Source organism: Somniosus microcephalus, chromosome 4 (genome assembly GCF_052327205.1).
Source record: "Somniosus microcephalus isolate GS21.2 chromosome 4, FLI_Smic_1.0, whole genome shotgun sequence".
Lineage (NCBI taxonomy): Eukaryota > Metazoa > Chordata > Chondrichthyes > Squaliformes > Somniosidae > Somniosus > Somniosus microcephalus.
Window position 1 is genome coordinate 48497655 of NC_140990.1, and position 24197 is coordinate 48521851.

Sequence of the window (24197 nt, forward strand, 5' to 3'; positions counted from 1 at the left end):
TGTTCCACGAAGTCTATCTGCTTTTATGGATGAATTTAAAAAATCTCTATTAAAACCTGAGCCAGTGTGTTGTGAGACAAAGAGCCTTGTGTCCAATAAGGGGAATAAAGGCCCACAGCCTCCCCTGGCCCCGGGCCCTGAACAAGGGACTGGAGAAACTCGCTGCCCTGCGGATCAGACAATCAGCTGGCGCTAGTCCCGCCCCTCGGGCTCCCCGATTGGTTGGAGGACCCGCCGCCGGCTCGCTCCTCCAGTCCCGCCCCGCTCGCTCCCTATTGGTCGGAAACTCCCGTCAGTCACCCGGGCAGTTTGAACTGAGCATGCGTGGACCTTGGTAGCAGCCGCTGACACATCAGGTGAGAGAGCTCAGGGAGTGGGTTCATGAACCCCGGGGGGACGTGGGACGCTCACACCCCGAGCTCAGGGAGCGGGTTCATGAACCCCGTGGGGACGCGGGCCGCTCACACCCCGAGCTCAGGGAGCGGGTTCATGAACCCCGGGGGGACGCGGGCCGCTCACACCCCGAGCTCAGGGAGCGGGTTCATGAACCCCGGGGGGACGCGGGCCGCTCACACCCCGAGCTCAGGGAGCGGGTTCGTGAACCCTGGGGGGACGCGGGACGCTCACACCCCGAGCTCAGGGAGTGGGTTCATGAACCCCGGGGGAGGCTGCGAGATTCTCAGCAGCTCAGCTCTGCTCGGTGCTGTGTGAACGGGCTGCTCCACACCCTGGCTGCTCATGGGGAATGCCAGTGTGCTGCGCCCAGTGCAGAAGGCCCAGGGTGGAAGACCCAGAGGAGAGTGTCCTAGGTGGGAGGCCCAGCATGGAGGACCCCAGGCAGGGGGCCTAGGACGGAGCGGCTGGTCGACAGAAGCGGAGTTGGGAGATGCTGTGGGTGAGCATGCTGCATGGTTTCTAAGGTTGAAGAACGGTCTCCGGCCCGAATGAGTTCCAGCGGCCCCGTCTGTGCTCCATCTGGTGGCAGCTGTGAGGCTTTTTCTCAGTGACGGGGGCCGGTTTGTGCGCTGCCATTTTGGTGGAGGAAAGACAGACTGTTCCCATCTATAGTATGGTGCTTGAGCGGCCATAAGATGGGAAAAGAGAACGGGATAAAAGTGAAAAAGGAAAAAAGGAAAATAAAAGGCAAAACAAAGTAATATCGGCGAGGAATAATGAATGTCTTGATGGCTGGGTCCTGTGAGTGATAACAGCAAGAAGAAGGGAATTTGAGTAGTCGTTTTCCTCTTTTACGGGATTTGAGAAAGTGGTCGGCTTCTTTTCTGTGGAAAGGTTGAAGACTGTGGACAAGGATTATGACATTATATGGTTGGATAACATCAAGTGAAAACGAGGAGTTAGTAGAGTGCCAATAGGACTGGCGTAGAACTAGTATTTACTTGTTTTGTTGAAGAAGTTTCGGGTTCTGGTTAAAAGTAGTTTACTTGAAGTTTTAAGTGACTTTTGGTATGGTTATGGGACTTTGTATATTGTGGTGTTATTTAGTGTTAAAGCCTTCCTTAATCGAACGAACGAACGCTCTGGTGAATGCACGCATGCGGATACAAATATATGCACGCACGCACGCATACACAATGGAACTTACGTTCGACCGAATGAAGGGCCCTCACTCCCCAGGATGGGGGTCACTCGGTGAACATGAGGCCTGCCGGACGGATGAATGAACGCATGCATGCACGCAGATAGAAATGGCACACATGCTTGCAGTCATGCACAATGGAATTTATGCTTGAGCGAAAGAACAAACGGAGGAATGAATGACTGAATGATTGAATGATGCCAGTAGGACTGGTGTATACGGGTTCTTTCTCTTCTTGGTTTATTAAATAGTGGCAGGTTGTACTGTAAACATTATTGATTTACCTGTAAAATTTATTGTTGTATTTATATTGTTGACCATAATTGGTCAATGAATGTAATGGATTTACTGTGTAACTGATGAGTTGTATAAGTACTGTTGTACTTGAATGTTAACATTTTTTTTAAAAAGGACAACAGGTAATACCAAGCAAAAATGAAGAGTTACTAGATTGCCAGTCGGACTGGTGTGGAATTGTTTTTCACTATGGGTACCTGTATTGTTAATATTGTTGATTTGTCTGTAAAATTAATTACTGCATTTGTACTGTTAATCCTAAAGCTGTTTTTTAAGGCTTTGCCTTATTGTGGTTAATGAATGTAATGGATTTATCATGTAATTGATCAGTTGTAACAAGTACTACCAGATTTAAATAAAAAACAATGAACCCTGGGGGAGGCTGCGAGATTCTCAGCGGCTCAGCTCTGCTCGGTGCTGTGTGAACGGGCTGCTCCACACCCCGGCTGCTCACGGGGAATGCCAGTGCGGAGGGCCCAGTGCAGAAGGCCCAGGGTGGAAGACCCAGAGGAGAGTGTCCTAGGCGGGAGGCCCAGCACGGAGGACCCCAGGTGGGGGGCCGAGGGCGGAGCGGCTGGCCGACAGAAGCGGAGTCGGGAGATGCTGTGGGTGAGCATGCTGCACGGTTTCTAAAGGTGAAGAACGGTCTCCGGCCCGATTGAGCTCCAGCGGCCCCATCTGTGCTCCGTTTGGTGGCAGCTGTGAGGCTTTTTCTCGGTGACGGGGGCCGGTTTGTGCGCCACCATTTTGGTGGAGGAAAGACAGACTGTTTCCATCTATAGTATGGTGCTTGAGCGGCCATAAGATGGGAAAAGAGAACAGGATAAAAGTGAAAAAGGAAAAAAGGAAGATAAAAGGAAGATAAAAGGCAAAACAAAGTAATATCGGCAAGGAATAATGAATGTCTTGATGGCTGGGTCCTGTGAGTAATAAGAGCAAGAAGAAGGAAATTTGAGTCATTTTCCTCTTTTACAGGATTTGAGAAAGTGGTCGGCTTCTTTTCTGTGGAAAAGTTGAAGACTGTGGACAAGGATTATGACATTATATGGTTAGATAACATCAAGTGAAAACGAGGAGTTATTAGAGTGCCAATAGGACTGGCGTTGAACTGGTATTTACTTGTTTTGTTGTCGGGTTCTGGTTAAAAGTAGTTTACTTGATGTTTTAAGTGATTCTTTGATATGGTTGTGGGATTTTCTATATTGTGGTGTTATTTAGTGTTAAAGCCTTCCTTAATCGAATGAACGAACGCTCTAGTGAACGCACGCATGCGAACACAAATATATGCACGCACGCACGCATACACATTGGAACTTACGTTCGACCGAATGAAGGGCCCGCTCTCCAGGATGAGGGTTACTTGGTGAGCGTGAGGCCTGCCGGACGGATGAACGAATGCATGCAGGTAGACAAATGATACGCACGCATACACAATGGAACTTACGTTTGACCGAGTGAAGGGCCCTCGCTCCCCAGGATGAAGGTTGCTTGGTGAGTGTGAAGCCTGCCGGATGGATGAACGAATGCACGCATGCACGCAGGTAGACAAATGGGACACATGCACGCAGTCATGCACATTGGAATTTACGCTTGAGCGAATGGAGGAATGAATGATTGAGTGATGCCAGTAGGACTGGCGTATACGGGTTCTTTCTCTTCTTGGTTTATTAAATAGTGGCAGTTTGTATTGTAAACATTATTGATTTACATATAACATTTATTGTTGTATTTATATTGTTGACCATAATTGGTCAATGAATGTAATGGATTTACTATGTAACTGATGAGTTGCATAAGTACTGTTGTACTTGAATGTTAAATTTTTTTTACAAAAAGACAACAAGTTATTCCAAGCAAAAATGAAGAGTTACTAGATTGCCAGTTGGACTGGTGTGGAATTGTTTTTCACTATGGGTGCCTGTATTGTTAATATTGTTGATTTGTCTGTAAAATTTATTACTGCTTTTGTACTGTTAATCCTAAAGCTGTTTTTTAAGGCTTTGCCTTATTGCGGTTAATGAATGTAATGGATTTATTATGTAATTGATCAGTTGTAACAAGTACTACCAAATTTAAATAAAAAACAATGAACCCCGGGGGAGGCTGCGAGATTCTCAGCAGCTCAGCTCTGCTCGGTGCTGTGTGAATGGGCTGCTCCACACCCCGGCTGCTCCACACCCCGGCTGCTCACAGGGAATGCCAGTGCGGAGGGCCCAGTGCAGAAGGCCCAGGGTGGAAGACCCAGAGGAGAGTGTCCTAGGCACGGGGCCCAGCACGAAGGGCCCCAGGCGGGGGGCCTAGGGCGGAGCGGCTGGTCACCACAAGTGGAGTCAGGAGATGCTGTGGGTGAGCATGTTGTACGGTTTCTAAAGGTCGAAGAACGGTCTCCGGCCCGAATGAGTTCCAGCGGCCCCGTCTGTGCTCCGTTTGGTGGCAGCTGTGAGGCTTTTTCTCAGTGATGGGATCGGGTTTGTGCGCCGCCATTTTGGTGGAGGAAAGACAGACTGTTCCCATCTATAGTATGGTGCTTGAACAGCCATAAGATGGGAAATGAGAACGGGATAAAAGTGAAAAAGGAAAAAAGGGAAATAAAAGGAAGATAAAAGGCAAAACAAAGTAATATCGGCAAGGAATAATGAATGTCTTGATGGCTGGGTCCTGTGAGTGATATCAGCAAGAAGAAGAAAATTTGAGTACTCGTTTTCCTCTTTTATGGGATTTGAGAAAGTGGTCGGCTTCCTTTCTGTGGAAAGGTTGAAGACTGTGGACAAGGATTATGACATTATATGGTTGGATAACATCAAGTGAAAATGAGGAGTTATTAGAGGGCCAATAGGACTGGCGTTGAACTGGTATTTACTTGTTTAGTTGACGAAGTTTCGGGTTCTGGTTAAAAGTAGTTTACTTGAAGTTTTAAGTGATTTTTGATATGGTTATGGGACTTTGTATATTGTGGTGTTATTTAGTGTTAAAGCCTTCCTTAATCGAACGAACGAACGCTCTAGTGAACGCATGCATGCGGATACAAATATATGCATGCATGCACGCATACACATTGGAACTTCGACCAAATGAAGGGCCCTCGCTCCCCAGGATGAGGGTCACTCAGTGAGCATGAGGCCTGCCGGATGGATGAATGAACGCACGCATGCACACAGGTAGACAAATGACACGCACGCTTACACAATGGAATTTACGTTCGACTAAATGAAGGGCCCTCTCTCCCCAGGATGAGGGTCACTCGGTGAGTGTGAAGCCTGCCGGATGGATGAACGAACGCACGCATGCACACAGGTAGACAAATGGTACACATGCTCTCAGTCATGCACATTGGAATTTACGCTTGAGCGATCGAACGAACGAACGGAGGAATGAATGACTGAATGATTGAATGATTGAACGATGCCAGTAGGACTGGCGTGTACGGGTTCTTGGTTTATTAAATAGTGACAGGTTGTACTGTAAATATTATTGATTTACCTGTATAAATTATTGTTGTATTTATATTGTTGACCATAATTGGTCAATGAATGTAATGGATTTACTATGTTGTAGTGGTACCACCGAGTGTCCCTTACTTACCTGTACATAATTCCCTTTACCTAAGTTTGTACAGTGTTTACCTGCACGGGGCTTTGCCCCTTTAAGAACGCGATCGGCCTTCCGCTCCCGCGACGGCTGCCGGCCCAGCTCAGCCTCCCGCTCCTGCGATGGCCACTGGCCCGGTTCAGCCTCCCGCTCCCGCGACGGCTGCCGGCCCAGTTCAGCCTCTCGCTCCCGCGGCAGCCGCCGGCCCGGTTTGGCCTCTCGCTCCCGACTTCGGCCGCAATGGCCAGCTGCAGTGCCGGGTGCCGGGTAAATGCACTGATGTTATCACGCACATCACGTGACCGCCCTAAGCGTGGGCAAACGCGATGACGTCACGACGCAAGTCACGTGACGCCCCCAAGCACGGGGAACGCGAGCAACGCGATGACATCACGACACAAACGCGATGACATCATCACGCAATCCACGGGACTGCAGACTCAGTCCTCGTGGCGTCCCCGCTGGGGAAAGACCTACTCCACGGCTCTCCTGCATCCATCTCCATTGTTGCTGTATTTCATCTGTTCCTGCATTAAAGAACTTCTTGATTGTTTCTCCTGAAGTCGAACTCGATTATTTAGTAGGTATTCGTCCAATACCTACTTAGGTGAACCCGAATACCTACAATGTAACTGATGAGTTGTATAAGTACTGTTGTACTTGAATGTTAATTTTTTTTTTAAAACGGACAACAGGTTATACCAAGCAAAAATGAAGAGTTACTAGATTGCCAATTCGAAAAGAAAAAAAAATGAACCCCGGGGGAGGCTGCGAGATTCTCAGCAGCTCAGCTCTGCTCGGTGCTGTGTGAACGGGCTGCTCCACACCCCGGCTGCTCACGGGGAATGCCAGTGTGGAGGGCCCAGTGCAGAAGGCCCAGGGTGGAAGACCCAGAGGAGAGTGTCCTAGGCAGGAGGCCCAGCACGGAGGACCCCAGGCGGGGGGCCTAGGGCGGAGCGGCTGTTCGACAGAAGCGGAGTCGGGAGATGCTGTGGGTGAGCATGCTGCACGGTTTCTAAAGTTGAAGAACAGTCTCCGGCCCGAATGAGTTCCAGCGGCCCCGTCTGTGCTCCATCTGGTGGCAGCTGTGAGGCTTTTTCTCGGTGACGGGGGCCGGTTTGTGCGCCGCCATTTTGGTGGAGGAAAGACAGACTGTTCCCATCTATAGTATGGTGCTTGAGCGGCCATAAGATGGGAAAAGAGAACGGGATAAATGTGAAAAAGGAAAAAAGCAAAATAAAAGGAAGATAAAAGGCAAAACAAAGTAATATCATAGAAACATAGAAACATAGAGATAGGAACAGGAGTAGGCCATTCGGCCCTTCGAGCCTGCTCCGCCATTCAATGAGATCATGGCTGTTCTTCGTCTGAGATCATAGCTGATCTTACCAGTTCAGTACCCCGTCCCCGCCTTTTCTCCGTAACCCTTAATCCCCTTAGCCTTCAGAAATATATCCAATTCTCTCTTGAAAATATTTATTGAATTAGCCTTCACAGCCCTCTGTGGCAGGGAATTCCACAGGCTCACCACTCTTTGAGTGAAGAAATTCTTCCTCATCTCTGTTTTAAATGATTTGCCCGCTATTTTTAGACTGTGGCCCCTGGTTCTGTGCTCCCCTGCCATTGGAAACATTCTCTCTGAATTCAGCCTGTCCAGGCCTGCCATAATTTTATATGTTTCGATGAGATCCCCTCTCAATCTTCTAAACTCCAGTGAGTACAAGCCCAAACTATTCAATCTCTCCTCGTAGGTCATTCCCGCCATTCCAGGTATCAGCCTGGTGAATCGCCGCTGCACTCTTTCCATGGCAAGAACATCCTTCCGCAGATGGGGCGACCAAAACTGTACACAATACTCCAGATGCGGTCTTACCAGCACCTTGTACAGCTGTAGTAAGGTATCCCTATTCCTATACTCGAACCCCCTTGATATGAAGGCCAACATACCATTTGCCTTCTTAATCGCCTGTTGCACCTGCATGCTCTCCTTCAGTGACTGGTGCACAAGAACACCCAGGTCCCTCTGCACCTCCCCATCTCCCAATCTATTGCCATTTAGATAATAATCTACCCTCCTGTTTTTACCCCCAAAGTGGATAACCTCGCATTTATCCACATTATAGTGCATCTGCCACGTATCCGCCCATTCCCCCAACCTGTCCAAATCGCACTGTAGCCTCCTGACATCCTCATCAGAGCCCACCCCTCCTCCTAGTTTAGTGTCGTCAGCGAATTTGGAAATATTGCATCCAATTCCCTGATCCAGATCATTTATATATATTGTGAACAGCTGGGGTCCCAGGACAGATCCTTGCGGCACCCCGCTGGTCACTGCCTGCCACTCCGAAAACGAGCCGTTTATTCCAACTCTCTGTTTTCTATCCGCCAGCCAGTTCTCTATCCACGTTAATACTTTGCCCCCAATCCCATGAGCCTTAATTTTGCATGATAATCTTTTGTGTGGAACCTTATCGAAGGCTTTCTGGAAGTCAAGGTACACCACATCCACTGGCTCTCCCCCATCTATTTTACCAGTTACTTCCTCAAAAAATTCCAGCAGATTAGTCAAACACGATTTACCCTTTGTAAATCCATGTTGACTCTGTCCGATCCTTTCCCCATTTGTCAAGTGCTCCACTATTTTATCCTTAATAATGGACTCTAGCATTTTGCCCACAACCGATGTAAGGCTTACTGGTCTATAATTCCCTGCTTTCTCTCTACCCCCCTTTTTAAATATTGGGGTAACATTAGCTACCCTCCAATCCACGGGTACTGTTCCCGAGTCAATGGAGTTCCGGAAGATGATCCTTAGAGCATCTGCTATCTCCAGGGCCACCTCCTTAAGTACCCTAGGATGTAGTTTATCAGGCCCCGGGGATTTGTCGGCCTTCAGTCCCCTCAACTTACCCAACACCATATCCCTAGAGATACTAATTTCTGTCAGCTCCTCCCTCTCATTAGTCCCTATGTTTGCCGATATTCCTGGGAGGTTATTTGTGTCCTCCTTTGTGAATACAGAACCAAAGTATGAGTTTAATTGGTCTGCCATTTCCTTATTCTCCATTATATATTCTCCCGAATCGGACTGCAAGGGACCGACTTGGGATTTTACCAGTCTTTTCCTCCTGATATACCGATAAAAGCTTTTGCAGTCTGTCTTTATGTTTGCTGCAAGTTTACTTTCGTATTCTATTTTCCCCTTCCTGATTAATCCCTTTGTCCTCTTTTGCTGTATCCTGTACTGCCCTCAATCTTCCGGTCTGGTGCTTTTTTTTGCCAGTTGATATGCCCTTTTTTTTGATTTTATGCTGTCCCTAATTTCCCTCGTTATCCACGGTTGAGTCACCTTTTTAGGTTTATTTTTATGCCAAACCGGTATAAACATGTTCTGGAATTCTTCCATTCTATCTTTGAATGCTTGCCATTGTCTATCCACTGTCAATCCCCCCAGAAACACCACCCAATCAATCTTACCCAATTCCCGTCTCATACCCTCGTAATTCCCTTTATTTAAGTTCTGGACCTTAGTCTCTGATTCAATTTCCTCACTCTCCATCTCGACTGAGAGCTCGATCATATTATGATCGCTCTGACCCAAGGGGCCTCGTACAAGAAGATTGCTGATAAGTCCCTTCTCATTGCACAATACCCAGTCTAAAATGGCCTGATCTCGAGTCGGCTCCTCGACATATTGGTCCAGATAACCGTCCCGAAAACATTCCAGGAATTCCTCCTCCTCAGAATTTTTACTAATTTGGGTAGTCCAATCAATATGTAAATTAAAGTCACCCATGATGACAGCTGTGCTCTTATCGCACGCTTCTCTAATTTCCCTTTTTATGCCTTCCCTCACCTCCATACTACTATTTGGAGGCCTATATATCACACCCACTAACGTTTTCCTCCCCTTGCTATTTCTCATTTCTACCCATACAGATTCCGTTTCATCCGAGTTAATATCCTTCCTTTCCATTGCATTAATCCCCTCCTTTACCAGCAATGCTACCCCACCTCCCCTACCTTTTTGCCGATCCTTCCTAAATATTGTATATCCCTGGATGTTAAGTTCCCAGCCTTGCCCACCCTGCAGCCACGTTTCTGTAATCCCAATCAAATCATACTTGTTTACCTCTATTTCCACAACTAATTCATCCACCTTGTTCCTAATGCTTCTAGCATTAAGATACAAAGCCTTCAGGCTTGCTTTTTTCACACTCTCATTATGAATTAGTTTGGCCCTTTGTGTTTCTCTCCTTTGCTTATTGCTTCTCACCTTTCTACCATCTATTTCTGACTTCATATGACTTCCCTCTTTTCCACTACCTAGGTTCCCATCCCCCTGCCAAATTAGTTTAAATCCTCCCGAACCGCCCTAGAAAATATTACCCCGAGGACATCGGCTCCCTCACAGTTCAGGTGTAGACCGTCCCCTTGGTACAGGTCACTCCTCCCCAAGAACTGGTTCCAATGCCTCAAGAATTTAAATCCCTCTCCCTTGCACCACTGCTCAAGCCACGTATTTAGCTTATCTATCTTACTCTCTCTAAACTTATTAGCTCGTGGCACTGGTAGCAATCCAGAGATTACTACCTTTGAGGTCCTACTTTTCAATCGGTGAGGAATAATGAATGTCTTGATGGCTGGGTCCTGTGAGCGATAACAGCAAGAAGAAGGAAATTTGAGTAGTCGTTTTCTTTTTTTTTATGGGATTTGAGAAAGTGGTCGGCTTCTTTTCTGTGGAAAGGTTGAAGACTGTGGACAAGGACATGACATTATATGGTTAGATAACATCAAGTGAAGATGAGGAGTTATTAGAGGGCCGATAGGACTGGCATTGAACTGGTATTACTTGTTTTGTTGAAGAAGTTTCAGGTTCTGGTTAAAAGTAGTTTACTTGAAGTTTTAAGTGATTTTTGATATGGTTATGGGACTTTGTGTATTGTGGTATTATTTAGTGTTAAAGCTTTCCTCAATCAAATGAACGAATGCTCTAGTGAACGCACACATGCGGACACAAATAATACGCATGCACGCATACACATTGGAACTTACGTTCGACCAAATGAAGGGCCCTCGCTCTCCAGGATGAAGGCCCGCTTGGTGAGCATGAGGCCTGCCGGACGGATGAACAAATGCACGCAAGCACACGGGTAGACAAATGATACGCATGCTTACACAATCGAACGAGCGAACGCTCTCGTGAACGCACGCATGCGGACACAAATATATGCACGCACGCACGCATACACATTGGAACTTACGTTCGACCGAGTGAAGGGCCCTCGCTCCCCAGGATGGGGGTTACTTGTTGAGCGTGAGGCCTGCCGGACAGATGAACGTACTCATAGGCATGCACGCAGATAGAAACAGCACACATGCACGCAGCCATGCACATTGGAACTTACGCTTGAGCGAACAAATGAACGAACGGAGGAATGAATGACTGAATGATTGAGCGATGCCAGTAGGACTGGTGTATACGGGTTCTTTCTCTTCTTGGTTTATTAAATAGTGGCAGTTTGTACTGTAAACATTATTGATTTACCTGTAAAATTTATTGTTGTATTTATATTGTTGACCATAATTGGTCAATGAATGTAATGGATTTACTATGTAACTGATGAGTTGTATAAGTACTATTGTACTTGAATATTAACATTTTTTTAAAAAAGGACAACAGGTTATACCAAGCAAAAATGAAGAGTTACTAGGTTGCCAGTCGGACTGGTGTACAATTGTTTTTCACTATGGGTACCTGTACTGTTAATATTGTTGATTTGTCTGTAAAATTTATTACTGCATTTGTACTGTTAATCCTAAAGCTGTTTTTTAAGGCTTTGCCTTATTGTGGATAATGAATGTAATGGATTTATCATGTAATTGATCAGTTGTAACAAGTACTACCAGGTTTAAATAAAAAACAATGAACCCCGGGGGAGGCTGCAAGATTCTCAGCAGCTCAGCTCTGCTCGGTGCTGTGTGAACGGGCTGCTCCACACCCTGGCTGCTCATGGGGAATGCCAGTGCGGAGGGCCCAGTGCAGAAGGCCCAGGGTGAAAGACCCAGAGGAGAGTGTCCTAGGCGGGAGGCCCAGTGCAGAGGACCCCAGGCGGGGGGCCTAGGGCGGAGCGGCTGGTTGCCAGAGGCGGAGTCGGGAGATGCTGTGGGTGAGGATGCTGTACGGTTTCTAAAGGTGAAGAATGGTCTCCGGCCCGAATGAGTTCCAGCGGCCCCGTCTGTGCTCCGTTTGGTGGCAGCTGTGAGGCTTTTTCTCGGTGACGGGGGCCGGTTTGTGCACTGCCATTTGGTGGAGGAAAGGCAGACTGTTACCATCTATAGTATGGTGCTTGAGCGGCCATAAGATGGGAAAAGAGAATGGGATCAAAGTGAAAAAGGAAAAAAGGAAAATAAAAGGAAGATAAAAGGCAAAACAAAGTAATATCGGCGAGGATTAATGAATGTCTTGATGGTTGGGTCCTGTGAGTGATAACAGCAGGAAGAAGGAAATTTGAGTAGTTGTTTTCCTCTTTTATGGGATTTGAGAAAGTGGTCGGCTTCTTTTCTGTGGAAAGGTTGAAGACTGTGTGTGATATCCGAGTGGTAAGGTCAGAAACTGAGAGAAGCGAGTCATTAGGAACCAAACCCAACTGTTTAATTACCCGGTGTAGCAGAGAAACATCCCTTACAGGCTGCCAGCAAAACACAGTATTTCTAACTGCACGATGGAAGATGGAGGATTCACCTCTGAGTCATACCCATAATGCAATGCCACATTACCATACTAACTGGCGTACCAGGACATTACCTAAACACTGGTGAATATGATCCCTTAATCTTTGGCTCCATCTGGTGGATAACTTAAACATTACATCCCAGATTACTATATCCCCCCCTCTTAAGTTTACATTCATTTCTTAACAACATTCTTAAAAAGTCCTATAAGGAAACTCCTTTAACAATAGTCCATACTGAACGAATCTAGCAGGTTGTTATCAATCTCTCTGGCGGCTTGTGAGTCCTTGGTGAACGTCTTACAGTCAAGTCCCTGCTTGGTTGTGGTAGAGCCAACTGCTGCTCCTGAGCAGTACTCAGAGTATCTGACTCTGCTACGATGGTTTCCTCTTGACTAAGGGGTCCAGGTGGAACTGGGTCTGTTCGTGGTGTTGGTACCACCGATGCATTTGAATAACTGGGGGCCCACTTGTCCTCCGACATCTCCTCTGGAACCTCCATTTTGATTTCCCCTTGTCTGGTCAGTATCTGATCTACATGCCTGCGTACTACCTGACCAGTTCCCACCATGACCGTATATGATACTGGACCGGTCATTGAGTCTATGACACCAGGAATCCATTTTGGGCCATAACTGAAATTCTGGGTAAGGACCACATCTCCTTCTCCAAAACTGCGGCTCTTTGTCCTTCTGTCATGGTTCTCCTTTTGTTTGATCTGTTGGTTTTCCACCTTCCTTTTTAGGTCTGGGTGAACCAGGTCAAGAGTGGAGCGTAGTCGACGTCCTAACAACAGCTCAGCAGGAGAGAGTCCTGTGGTAGATTGAGGTGTTATTCTGTAGCTGAACAGAACTCGTGACACCTTGGTTGCCAAACTCCCTTCCGCACTTTTTTTCATCATGTCCTTAAATGTTTGTACGGCTCTCTCTGCAAGTCCATTTGAAGACGGATGATATGGAGCTGAGGTCACATGCACTATGCCATTGTTTCTCATGAACTCTTTTGTTTCTGTACTCACAAAACACGTGGCATTGTCACTTACTACGATCTCCGATAGCCCTTGATTACTAAAACTCCTACGCAGGCAGTCTATAGTAACAGTAGACGAAGCAGAATTTACTGGATACACATCCATCCATTTGGAATGTGCATCAATGATTATGAGGAACATCTTTCCCATGAATGGACCCGCATAATCTACATGTAATCTTCTCCATGGTTTATCCGGCCACTCCCAGGGGTGGAGTGGAGCCGCTGCTGGTGCCTTCCTGTGTACTTGACAATTGCTGCATGTCTTGACTAGATTTTCTATCTCCTCATCTAGCTTTGGCCACCACAAGTAACTCCTTGCCAAGGCTTTCATATGCGAAACACCAGGATGACACTGATGTAGTTGCCCTAGAATGGACTGTCGTGCTGGCTGTGGCATAATCACTCGTGCTCCCCACAACACGCAACCATCCTGCACACTCAGCTCTGTCTTCCTGACACTGTAAGGTGTGAAATCAGTCCCTTCCGGATGCTGTGGCCAACCCCTCATCACATATTCTCGGACTCTAGACCGTACTGGATCTTTAGCGGTCCATGTCCTTACTTGTTCTGCAGTCACAATTGCCGTGTCCGTGTCCTCCAACATCAAAACTCTGTCCTCTGGAGCTACACGGATAGGTGTACCTGGCAGTGGAAGATGGCTCAAGGCATCTGTGTTTCCATGGTACTTGCCGGCCTTGTAAATGATGACATACTCTTATGCCCTCAACGTCACTGCCCACCTCTGGATCTGGGGTGACACCATCTGTGGTACTGCTTTCATTTCATTAAAAAGAGATAGAAGAGGTTTATGATCAGTGCATATGGTGAATTTCCTGCCATATATGTACTTGTGAAACCTCTGTAACCCAAACATTACTGCTAATCCCTCTTTATCTAACTGGGAATAGTTTCTTTCTGCTGGTGTCAGAGTTCGAGACATAAACCCTATTGGTCTTTCTGTTCCATCTTCCAAGCTGTGTGAAAGAACCGCCCCCATCCCGTAAGGTGAAGCATCACAAGAGAGAATGATGTCTTTCTCTGCATTGTAGTGAACCAGCACACCAGAGGACAGCATCAGTTTCTTGGACTGTTTGAATGAAACCCTCTGTTCCTCTTCCCACTGCCACTGTGTCTCCTTGCACAGAAGTTTGTGAAGAGGTGCTAACACTGTTGCCAAGTTTGGTAAAAATCTGTTATAATAGTTTAGCAGTCCCAGGTAAGCTTTTAACTCAGTCACATTGGTAGGAGCTGGGGCCTCCTGCAGTGCTTGTACCTTCTCCTTGATTGGATGGAGCCTGGTGGCGTCCACTCTGTGTCCCAGGAACATGACCTCATTCCCCAGGAAAGTGCACTTACTCCTCTTGAGCCGTAACCCAGCCTTATCCAATCTTTGTTGTACCTCTCTCAGAGTGCTCAGATGCTCCTGGTCAGTTCTTCCTCTCACCAGAATGTCATCCAGACAAATTGAAACATGTGGGATCCCTTGCAGTACACCCTCGATAGTCCTCTGGAAAATAGCTGGACTAGATGAGACACCGAATGGTAAGCGGTTATAGGTAAACAAACCCTTGTGTGTATTTATGGTTACATACGTCTTGGATTCCTCATCTAGTGTAATCTGCAAGTATGCATGACTCATATCCAGCTTCGTGAATTTCTTCCCTCCAGCCAGGTTCACAAAGAGATCCTCTGTTTTGGGAATAGGATACTGTTCTAGTTTAGACACCCTATTTACTGGCAATTTATAATCTCCACAGAGTCTTACCGAATTGTCCGGTTTTAAAACAGGTACAATGGGAGCTGCCCATTCTGAACATTTCACGTGTTCCAGAATGTTCTCTCTCAAAAGACGGTCAAGCTCAGCCTCTACCTTCGGTTTCATGGCATAAGGCACAGGTCGTTGTTTAAAAAACCTTGGCAGTGCCTCCTTGTCTACATAAGTCTTAGCTGGGGGGCCATTAAATGTGTCAAGTTCTTCCTTGAACACGTTCTCATGTTCAATCAACACTTCTTGCAAAGACAACTGTTTGCCTCCCTCTATTTGATTTATTGCTCCCCAATCTAATTTAAGTTCTTGTATCCAGCCCCGACCTAACAAGTTTGGTCCAGAACCCGATACTACAACTACAGGTAGCTGTTCCACGGTTTCCCTGTGTTGCACAGTTACAGTAGCTGTACCCAATGTCGCCACTCGTTCACCGGTATATGTTTGAAGCTGTATAGAGCAAGACTTTAACTCTGGAACTTTTGCACGGTTCCACAATTTTGAGTACTCCTCCCTGTTCATTATTGTTACGCCACATCCTGTATCCACTTCAAAGTTGACCTTAGAGTCATTTACTGTCAGTTGCAAAGTGATAGGATCCACTTTTGGAATGCTCTCTAGCATACTATGCATTATGAACATGTCGTCTTCTTTCTCAGCTTCTCCGCTGATGTGATGTGCTCCCTGTTGTTTCACTTCTCTTCCTAGGTTTTGCTTTCCTCCCCCTTTTGGTTTGTATTCCTCCACGGTTGCTTTTGCCCTGCATGCACGTTTTATATGTCCTTTTTTCCCACACTTGTGGCACTTTTCCTCCAGGAACCTGCATTCCCTCGCCAGGTGATCGCCATTGCATCTATAACATGCCTTCACATGATCATGTTGTGGTTTCTGACGCATATATAACTTGTGCACAATAACCTGACTTCCAACTTGCTTTTTCGTAGCCCAGTCTGAAACTTGTATTTCTTTTACATCTTGGTTCGCTGTCTCTATGGCTTGAGCAAGTTCCAATGCTTTTTCATACGTAAGCCCAGTCTCAGACAATAATCTCCTCTGCATTCGATTATCCATTATTCCGCAAACCAGCCTATCTCTCAGCATGTCTTTCAGGTTGTTCCCGTAATTGCAATCGTGTGCCAATTTTCTCAACACCATTACATAGTCCAATACAGTCTCTCCCGGTTTCCTGTTCCGTGAATTAAATTTGAAATGCTGTACAATCTCACTCGGTCTGGGATTGAAATGTTCCTTCAGCAAGGCCACTAATTCAGCAAATGTACTGTCTCCTGGCTTTGCAGGACTGCATAAGTTTCTCATTAAATGATACATCTGACTTCCCATGGAAGTGAGCAAAATAGCTCTCCTTTTTCTGACCTCATCTATATCATTTGCTTCAAAGAAATGCATCAGCAACTCGCAGTACTCATCCCAGGTCTGAGTCTGAACATCAAAAGCAGAGATCTTTCCTACCATAGCAGCCATGATCGGTTATTCAGTGCTCTTTTTTTTCTCCGTCACAATGTGATCAGTTGATCCTCATCGCCAATATGTGATATCCGAGTGGTAAGGTCAGAAACTGAGAGAAGCGAGTTATTAGGAACCAAACCCAACTGTTTAATTACCTGGTGTAGCAGAGAAACATCCCTTACAGGCTGCCAGCAAAACACAGATTTCGAACTGCACGATGGAAGATGGAGGATTCACCTCTGAGTCATACCCATAATGCAATGCCACATTACCATACTAACTGGTGTACCAGGACATTACCTTAAACACTGGTGAATATGATCTCTTAATCTTTGGCTCCATCTGGTGGATAACTTAAACATTACATCCCAGATTACTATACTGTGGACAAGGATCATGACATTATATGGTTAGATAACATCAAGTGAAAATGAGGAGTTATTAGAGTGCCAATAGGACTGGCGTAGAACTGGTATTTACTTGTTTTGTTGAAGAATTTCGGGTTCTGGTTAAAAGTAGTTTACTTGAAGTTTTAAGTGATTTTTGATATGGTTATGGGACTTTGTATATTGTGGTGTTATTTAGTGTTAAAGCCTTCCTTAATCGAAAGAACGAACGCTCTAGTGAACGCACGCATGCGGACACAAATATATGCACGCACGCACGCATACACAATGGAACTTACGTTCGACCGAATGAAGGGCCCGCTCTCCAGGATGGGGGTCACTCGGTGAGCGTGAGGCCTGCCGGACGGATGAACGAATGCACGCATGCACGCAGGTAGACAAATGATATGCACGCATACACAATGGAACTTACGTTCAACCGAATGAAGGGCCCTCGCTCCCCAGGTGAAAGTTAGCTTAGTGAGCGTGAGGCCTGCCGGACAGATGAACGAACACACGCATGCATGCAGATAGAAACGGCACACATGTATGCAGTCATGCACATGGAACTTATGCTTGAACGAACGAACAAACGAAGGATAGAATGACTGAATGACTGAATGATTGCACGTGTACGGGTTCTTGGTTTATTAAATAGTGACAGGTTGTACTGTAAATATTATTGATTTACCTGTAAAAATTATTGTTGTATTTATATTGTTGACCATAATTGGTCAATAAATGTAATGGATTTACTATGTAATTGATGAGTTGTATAAGTACTGTTGTACTTGAATGTTAACATTTTTTAAAAAAAGGACAACAGGTTATACCAAGCAACAACGAAGAGTTACGAGATTGCCAATTGGAAAAGAAAAAGAAATGAACCCCGGGGGAGGCTGCGAGATTCTCAGCAGCTCAGCTCTGCTCGGTGCTGTGTGAACGGGCTGCTCCACACCCCGGCTGCTCACAGGGAATGCCAGTGCGGAGGGCCCAGTGCAGAAGGCCCAGGGTGGAAGACCCAGAGGAGAGTGTCCTAGGCAGGAGGCCCAGCATGGAGGACCCCAGGTGGGGGTCCTAATGCGGAGCGGCTGGTCAACAGAGGCGGAGTCGGGAGATGCTGTGGGTGAGCATGCTGCACGGTTTCTAAAGGTGAAGAACGGTCTCCGGCCCGAATGAGTTCCAGCGGCCCCGCCTGTGCTCCATCTGGTGGCAGCTGTGAGGCTTTTTCTCGGTGACGGGGGCCGGTTTGTGCCGCCATTTTGGTGGAGGAAAGACAGACTGTTTCCATCTATAGTATGGTGCTTGAGCGGCCATAAGATGGGAAAAGTGAACGGGATAGAAGTGAAAAAGGAAAAAAGGAAAATAAAAGGAAGATAAAAGGCAAAACAAAGTAATATCAGCGAGGAATAATGAATGTCTTGATGGCTGGGTCCTGTGAGTGATAACAGCAAGAAGAAGGAAATTTGAGTAGTCGTTTTCTTCTTTTATGGGATTTGAGAAAGTGGTCGGCTTCTTTTCTGTGGAATGGTTGAAGACTGTGGACAAGGATCATGACATTATATGGTTAGATAACATCAAGTGAAAACGAGGAGTTATTAGAGTGCCAATAGGACTGCCGTAGAACTGGTATTTACTTGTTTTGTTGATAAGTTTCGGGTTTCTGGTTAAAAGTAGTTTACTAGAAGTTTTAATTGATTTCTGATATGGTTATGGGACTTTGTGTATTTTGGTGTTATTTAGTGTTAAAGCCTTCCTTAATGTACGAATGATCAAACGAACGAACGCTCACGTGAATGCACGCATGCGGACACAAATAATACGCACGCACACACGCATACACAATGGAACTTACATTCGACCGAATGAAGGGCCCTCGCTCCCTAGGATGAAAGTGGGCATCCTACTGGGTGAGCGTGAGGCCTGTCTGGACAGATGAACGAACGCACGCATGCACACAGGTACACAAATGACACACACGCACGCAGACATGCACAATGGAATTTACGCTTGAGTGAACAAACGAACGAACGGAGGAATGAATGACTGACTGAATGATTGAGCGATGCCAGGAGGACTGGCGTATACGGGTTCTTTCTTTTCTTGGTTTATTAAATAGTGGCAGTTTGTACTGTAAACATTATTGATTTACCTGTAAAAATTTATTATTGTATTTATATTGTTGACCATGAAGCTGTTTTGAGGCTTTATCCTTTTAATTGTAGTCAATGAATGTAATGGATTTACTATATAATTGATGAGTTGTATAAGTACTGTTGTACTTGAATGTTAAAATGAAAAAATAAACCCGGGGGGACGCGGGCTTCACACACCCCGAGTGCAGCCCCAGGCCCGATTATAAGAGCAGTGAACATTATCCGCCCCCACCCGCGGGTTCACGTTTCGCTCCGGATCGAATCTCAACAAAGCGCCAAACTCCGGGACAGACAGGAAGTGAGTCAGGGAGCATATGTAAATGGTGGAGAAATGGTGACTGGTCAGGGAGCGCCTGTAAATGGAGGAGAAATGGAGACTGGTCAGGAAGTGTCTATAAATGGAGCAGAAATGGTGACTGGTCAGGGAGCGTCTGTAAATGGAGGAGAAATGGTGATTGGTCAGGGAGCGTCTGTAAATGGAGGAGAAATGGAGACTGGTCAGGGAGTGTCTGTAAATGGAGGAGAAATGGTGATTGGTCAGGGAGTGTCTGTAAGTGGAGGAGAAATGGTGACTGGTCAGGGAGTGTCTGTAAATGGAGGAGAAATGGTGACTGGCCAGGGAGCGTCTGTAAATGGAGGAGAAATGGAGACTGGTCAGGGAGCGTCTGTAAATGGAGGAGAAATGGAGACTGGTCAGGGAGCGTCTGTAAATGGAGGAGTAATGGTGACTGGTCAGGGAGCACCTGTAAATGGAGGAGAAATGGTGATTGGTCAGGGAGCATCTGTAAATGGAGGAGAAATGCTGACTGGCCAGGGAGCGTCTGTAAATGGAGGAGAAATGGTGACTGGTCAGGGAGCGTCTGTAAATGGAGAAGGAATGGTGACTGGTCAGGGAGCGTCTGTAAATGGAGGAGAAATGGAGAATGGTTAGGGAGTAATCATTCAGCATTTTTTGGGGGTTGGTTTGTGTGAACAAATATATCAGTGATTTTAATGAGAGTTTTTCTGTGTCCCAGCTCCTGTAAATACTGGCTGGAAAGGGGCCGGACTCTCAGGAGGCTCCACACCGCTGGCTGCTCATGTGTCAGTGATCTCCCATCAGATTAATGTGCTTCTGCTGTGTGTGTGTTTAATAAAGTGTCCGAAGCCCTCACTGTAACACTCTCCCATATCCCACCTGCAGTGTAATGTCTGGGCTGTGTGTTTCCTGTCCAATATCCCCCTGATCCCTGGCTCTCCTGTTACACCAACTCGGTATAACGGGACAAGACGTGCCAGCTCAAGAGATTCCCAAATCAGGGACGGAATGAAAGGTTCAGACATGTGGAATGTTAATCTTACACAATGTGTGAGATGCTGAGCACCCGCCCAACATTTCACCATCACACCTTCTTTCAAACAGTTTCTTCAATCTCTCTTCTGAAGCCATGGTTCTGTGACAGAGTCAGGTGAGTGAAAAAACTAGGATTGGAGGAAAATACTATGGGGTTTGTTTTCAGGAGAGGGAGGAGGGAGGGTGTGTGGGACCGGGATTTACAACTTTAGGAGTAAGAACAAACAATGTTCCACAGAAACTAAAATTGTCTGTTCTGAATTTCTATCCTGTACTTACAATGCTGACTTTTATAAACTCCTTTTACAGGCTGTTGGAAGGGGAGGATTGCAGACAGGAAACTCAAACCAAACATCACTTCAAGATTTGACAGAGTCACTCGGTTCACAGGACCTGAATAACACTGGCCTTTGAACATAGAATGAGAAATGTTTTAACCAGTTTCACAGCCTGAAAAAACATCACACTGTTCACAGCGGGGAGAAACCATACACGTGCTCTGTGTGTGAATGAGGCTTCAACCGATCATCCAACCTGGAGAGACACAAGGACACCTGCACCACGGTGAAACCGTGGAAATGTGGGGACTGTGAGAAGGGATTCAATTACCCATCCCAGCTGGAAGCTCATCGAAGCACTCACACAGGGGAGAGGCCATTCACCTGCTCCGTGTGTGGGAAGGGATTCACTTGTTCATCCAACCTGCTGGCACACCAGCGAGTTCACACTGGGGAGAGGCCATTCACCTGCGCCTTGTGAGGGAAGGGATTCACGCAGTCATCCAACCTGCTGAGACACCAGCGAGTTCACAACTGACTGCAGGGGTTGGATTCTGCTGTTATTGCTGCTGTTAATCACATCCAGGCCTGAACCATGTTCATTCTGACAGTTGGAGTTTGTTTCTGCTGATGTCAATAACTCCTGTAACTGGGCTGGAGTTTAATATTCTGGCTATATGTTAAATAGATCAGCTTTGTTTTAAACATGTTGTTGTAGATTTTTCTCTTTCCCACCTGAGTGTTTAGCATCACCTGGCTGGAGCTCAGAAAGGACAATCTGGGGGAAGGATCGTACGGCGGGAACAGAACTTCAGCCTGGACACAGTCCTTCAGGGCCACACTGAGAGGGGCAAACGGCACTTTGGTCTCTATCGTCTTCTCGGGTGAATTTCTCGCGTGTGTTCAGGATAATTTTCTGCAACAAATCAAATCAAATCAAATCAACTTTTATTGTCATTGTTAGTGCACAAGTGCAGTACAATGAAATGTAGGCTTGCGGCTCCCAAGAGTGTACATTTAGATTAAGACATTTAAACATTCAACATACATTTGGCTTGTAATACATTAACATAAACATAACCATAATAAAGTGCATTGGCATATGTGCAGGCTTTAGAGTTTATTTGTGGAGTTCAGTAGGATGACAGCCCTGGGAAAGAAGCTGTTCCTAAATCTGGTCGTACGGGTGCGAATGCATCTGTAGCATCTCCCAGATTGCAGGAGGGTGAACAGACTGTGGCTGGGGTGGGTAGGGTCTTTGATGATGGAACGTGACCTCCGTAAACAGCGCTTCTGGTATATGTGCTCTATGTTCGGTAGCCGGGTGCCGGTAATGCGTTGGGCAGTTTTGACTACCCGCTGCAGGGCTTTCCGGTCATAGTAGCTACAGCTGCCATACCATACTGTGATACAGTTTGTCAGGATGCTCTCTATAGTGCAGCGGTAAAAGTTAGAGAGGATCAGGGATGACAGGTTACATCCCTTCAGCCTCCTTAGGAAATATAGGTGCTGCTGGGCCTTCTTCACCAGAGAGGAGGTATTGAGGGACCAGGAGAGGTCTTCCGTGATGTGTTCTAGAACCAACAAGGGGGCAGGCCATGTTAGATTTAGGAATGTACCAGATTTAGTGAACAGCCTCACGGTGAGTGAACATTTATCTGACAGCGATCATAACATGATCAAGTTCCACATTATGTTTGAAAGGGAGAAATGCGAAACAGCTACTAAGGTTCTAGTGTTAGTTCAGGGCAACTTCAACAGGATGAGACCGAGACTGTCCACAGTAAACTGGGGAAATCTGTTAATGGGTAAAACAACAGATGATCAGAGGGAGATGTTCAAAAAATAATTTACGGTGATACAGAAGCAGCTTCTACCCCCGAGGGGCAAGAGCTCTACTTACCTAAAAACCCCAGCCATGGACGACTAAAGAGAGAAGGGACAACATCAAACTAAAAGAACAAGTACACAGAAATACAATAAATAGCACAAATCATGGTGATTGGGAGAAATACAAAGAACAACAAAGGGTGACAAAACAGAGAGTAAGAGCTACAAAAAGGGAATATGAAAAGTAACTTGTAAGGATTATCAAAATCAACATAATTTTTATTACAATTATCTAAGGAAAAAAATGTTGGTCCGGAGCAATGTGGGCCCCTTGAAAACTGATAATGGGGACATTGTAAGTGATAATAAAAAGGTGGACATGTTGAATAATTATTTTGCGTCAGTATTGACAGAGTGGAAGAGGATAGCAGGTCGAACATCCCAAGGAAACTAATATTGAATCAGGGACGGGGACTCACCAAAATAACAGTAATGAAGAAAATAATGGCACTAAAGAGTAACAAATCCCCAGGACCAGATGGTTTCCAAGCCAGGGTTTTAAAGGAAGTAGGTGAGAACATTGCAGATGCCCAAACTATAATCTTCCAAAGTTCTCTCGATTAGGTAACCATTTCATCAGATTTGAAAATTGTGCATGTCGCTCCGCTATTTGAGAATGGTGAGAGAGGGAAACCAGGGAATTAGAGACCAGTTAGCCTAACATCTGTTGTGGGGAAATTACTAGAGTCTATAATTAAGGACAGGGTGACTGAACACCTTGAAAATTTTCAGCAGATTAGAGAGAGCCAGCATGGATTTGTGAAAGGTCGGTCATGCCTGCTGAACCTGATTGAATATTTTGAAGAGGTGATTGAAGTAGACAGGGGAATGTCTATGGATGTTATTTATATGGACTTCCAGGAGGCATTTGATAAAGTCCCTTATAAGAGTCTGTTAGCTAAAGTTGAAGCCCATGGAACTGGCTGAGTAGTGGGAGACAGAGAGTGGGGATAATGGGTGATGCACTATCAATTACTCATAAAAGACTGAGAGTTAAGAGAGTAACTAAAGGCTTTTATTAGCAAAGAACAGAGCATGCCTCTCGTGGTTGACTGGGTTCCAAGAAGGCAGGGGACTGCAGGTCAATCACCTTTATACCTGGGCCTGTGTGGGTGGAGCCAGCCGAGACATGTTGAGGCATGCATAGGTACAACAGTGTGTAACAACAACAACAACAACAACAACTGGTTTACCGCATTCACCCCTTGTTTAAAATTGAGTCCGGCGGGGTGAAGTGTACTAAAGGTTCGTGTAAGTAAGTCTATCAGGTTGCCTTGTATGCCGTCCTGCTCGTCGTGGTGGCGGCGGTGATGGTGCAGCATCCAACGTTGAGTCTGGCATCTCATTGAGTGGTTGGGTGGTCAATGACGGGTCCTAGGGCTGCGGCATGCCGTCTAGCGGGGTTGGGTTGTGGGTAGTGGTGGATGGCAATGGTAGTGTTTCAGGGGCACCCAAGGGTGCGAGATCTCGTGTGGGGGCTGTGTCCTCCCGCCCGTCTGGGTACACCACGTAAGCATACTGAGGGTTGGCATGGAGGAGGCTCACCCTCTCGACCAGGGGGTCCATCTTATGGGACCTCATGTGCTTCCGCAGTAGGACGGGTCCTGGGGAAGTCAGCCATGTCGGTAACGAGGTCCCCGATGTGGACTTCCTGGGGAAGGAGAACATTCTCTC

At 46.3% G+C, this 24197-nt stretch overlaps 1 long non-coding RNA gene across 2 annotated transcripts; it reads left to right on the forward strand.

Moving 5' to 3' along the window:
- Positions 1 to 307: 307 nt before the first annotated feature.
- LOC147118813 (uncharacterized) lies at positions 308 to 21943 on the forward strand. 2 transcript variants are annotated; one of them, XR_015077954.1, is made up of 3 exons: positions 308 to 356; positions 6178 to 6477; positions 20665 to 21943. It is a non-coding gene; the product is annotated as an uncharacterized LOC147118813 (long non-coding RNA). The 2 variants fall into 2 exon arrangements; XR_015077953.1 differs by lacking the exon at positions 308 to 356 and adding an exon at positions 367 to 895.
- The last annotated feature ends 2254 nt before the right edge of the window (positions 21944 to 24197 follow it).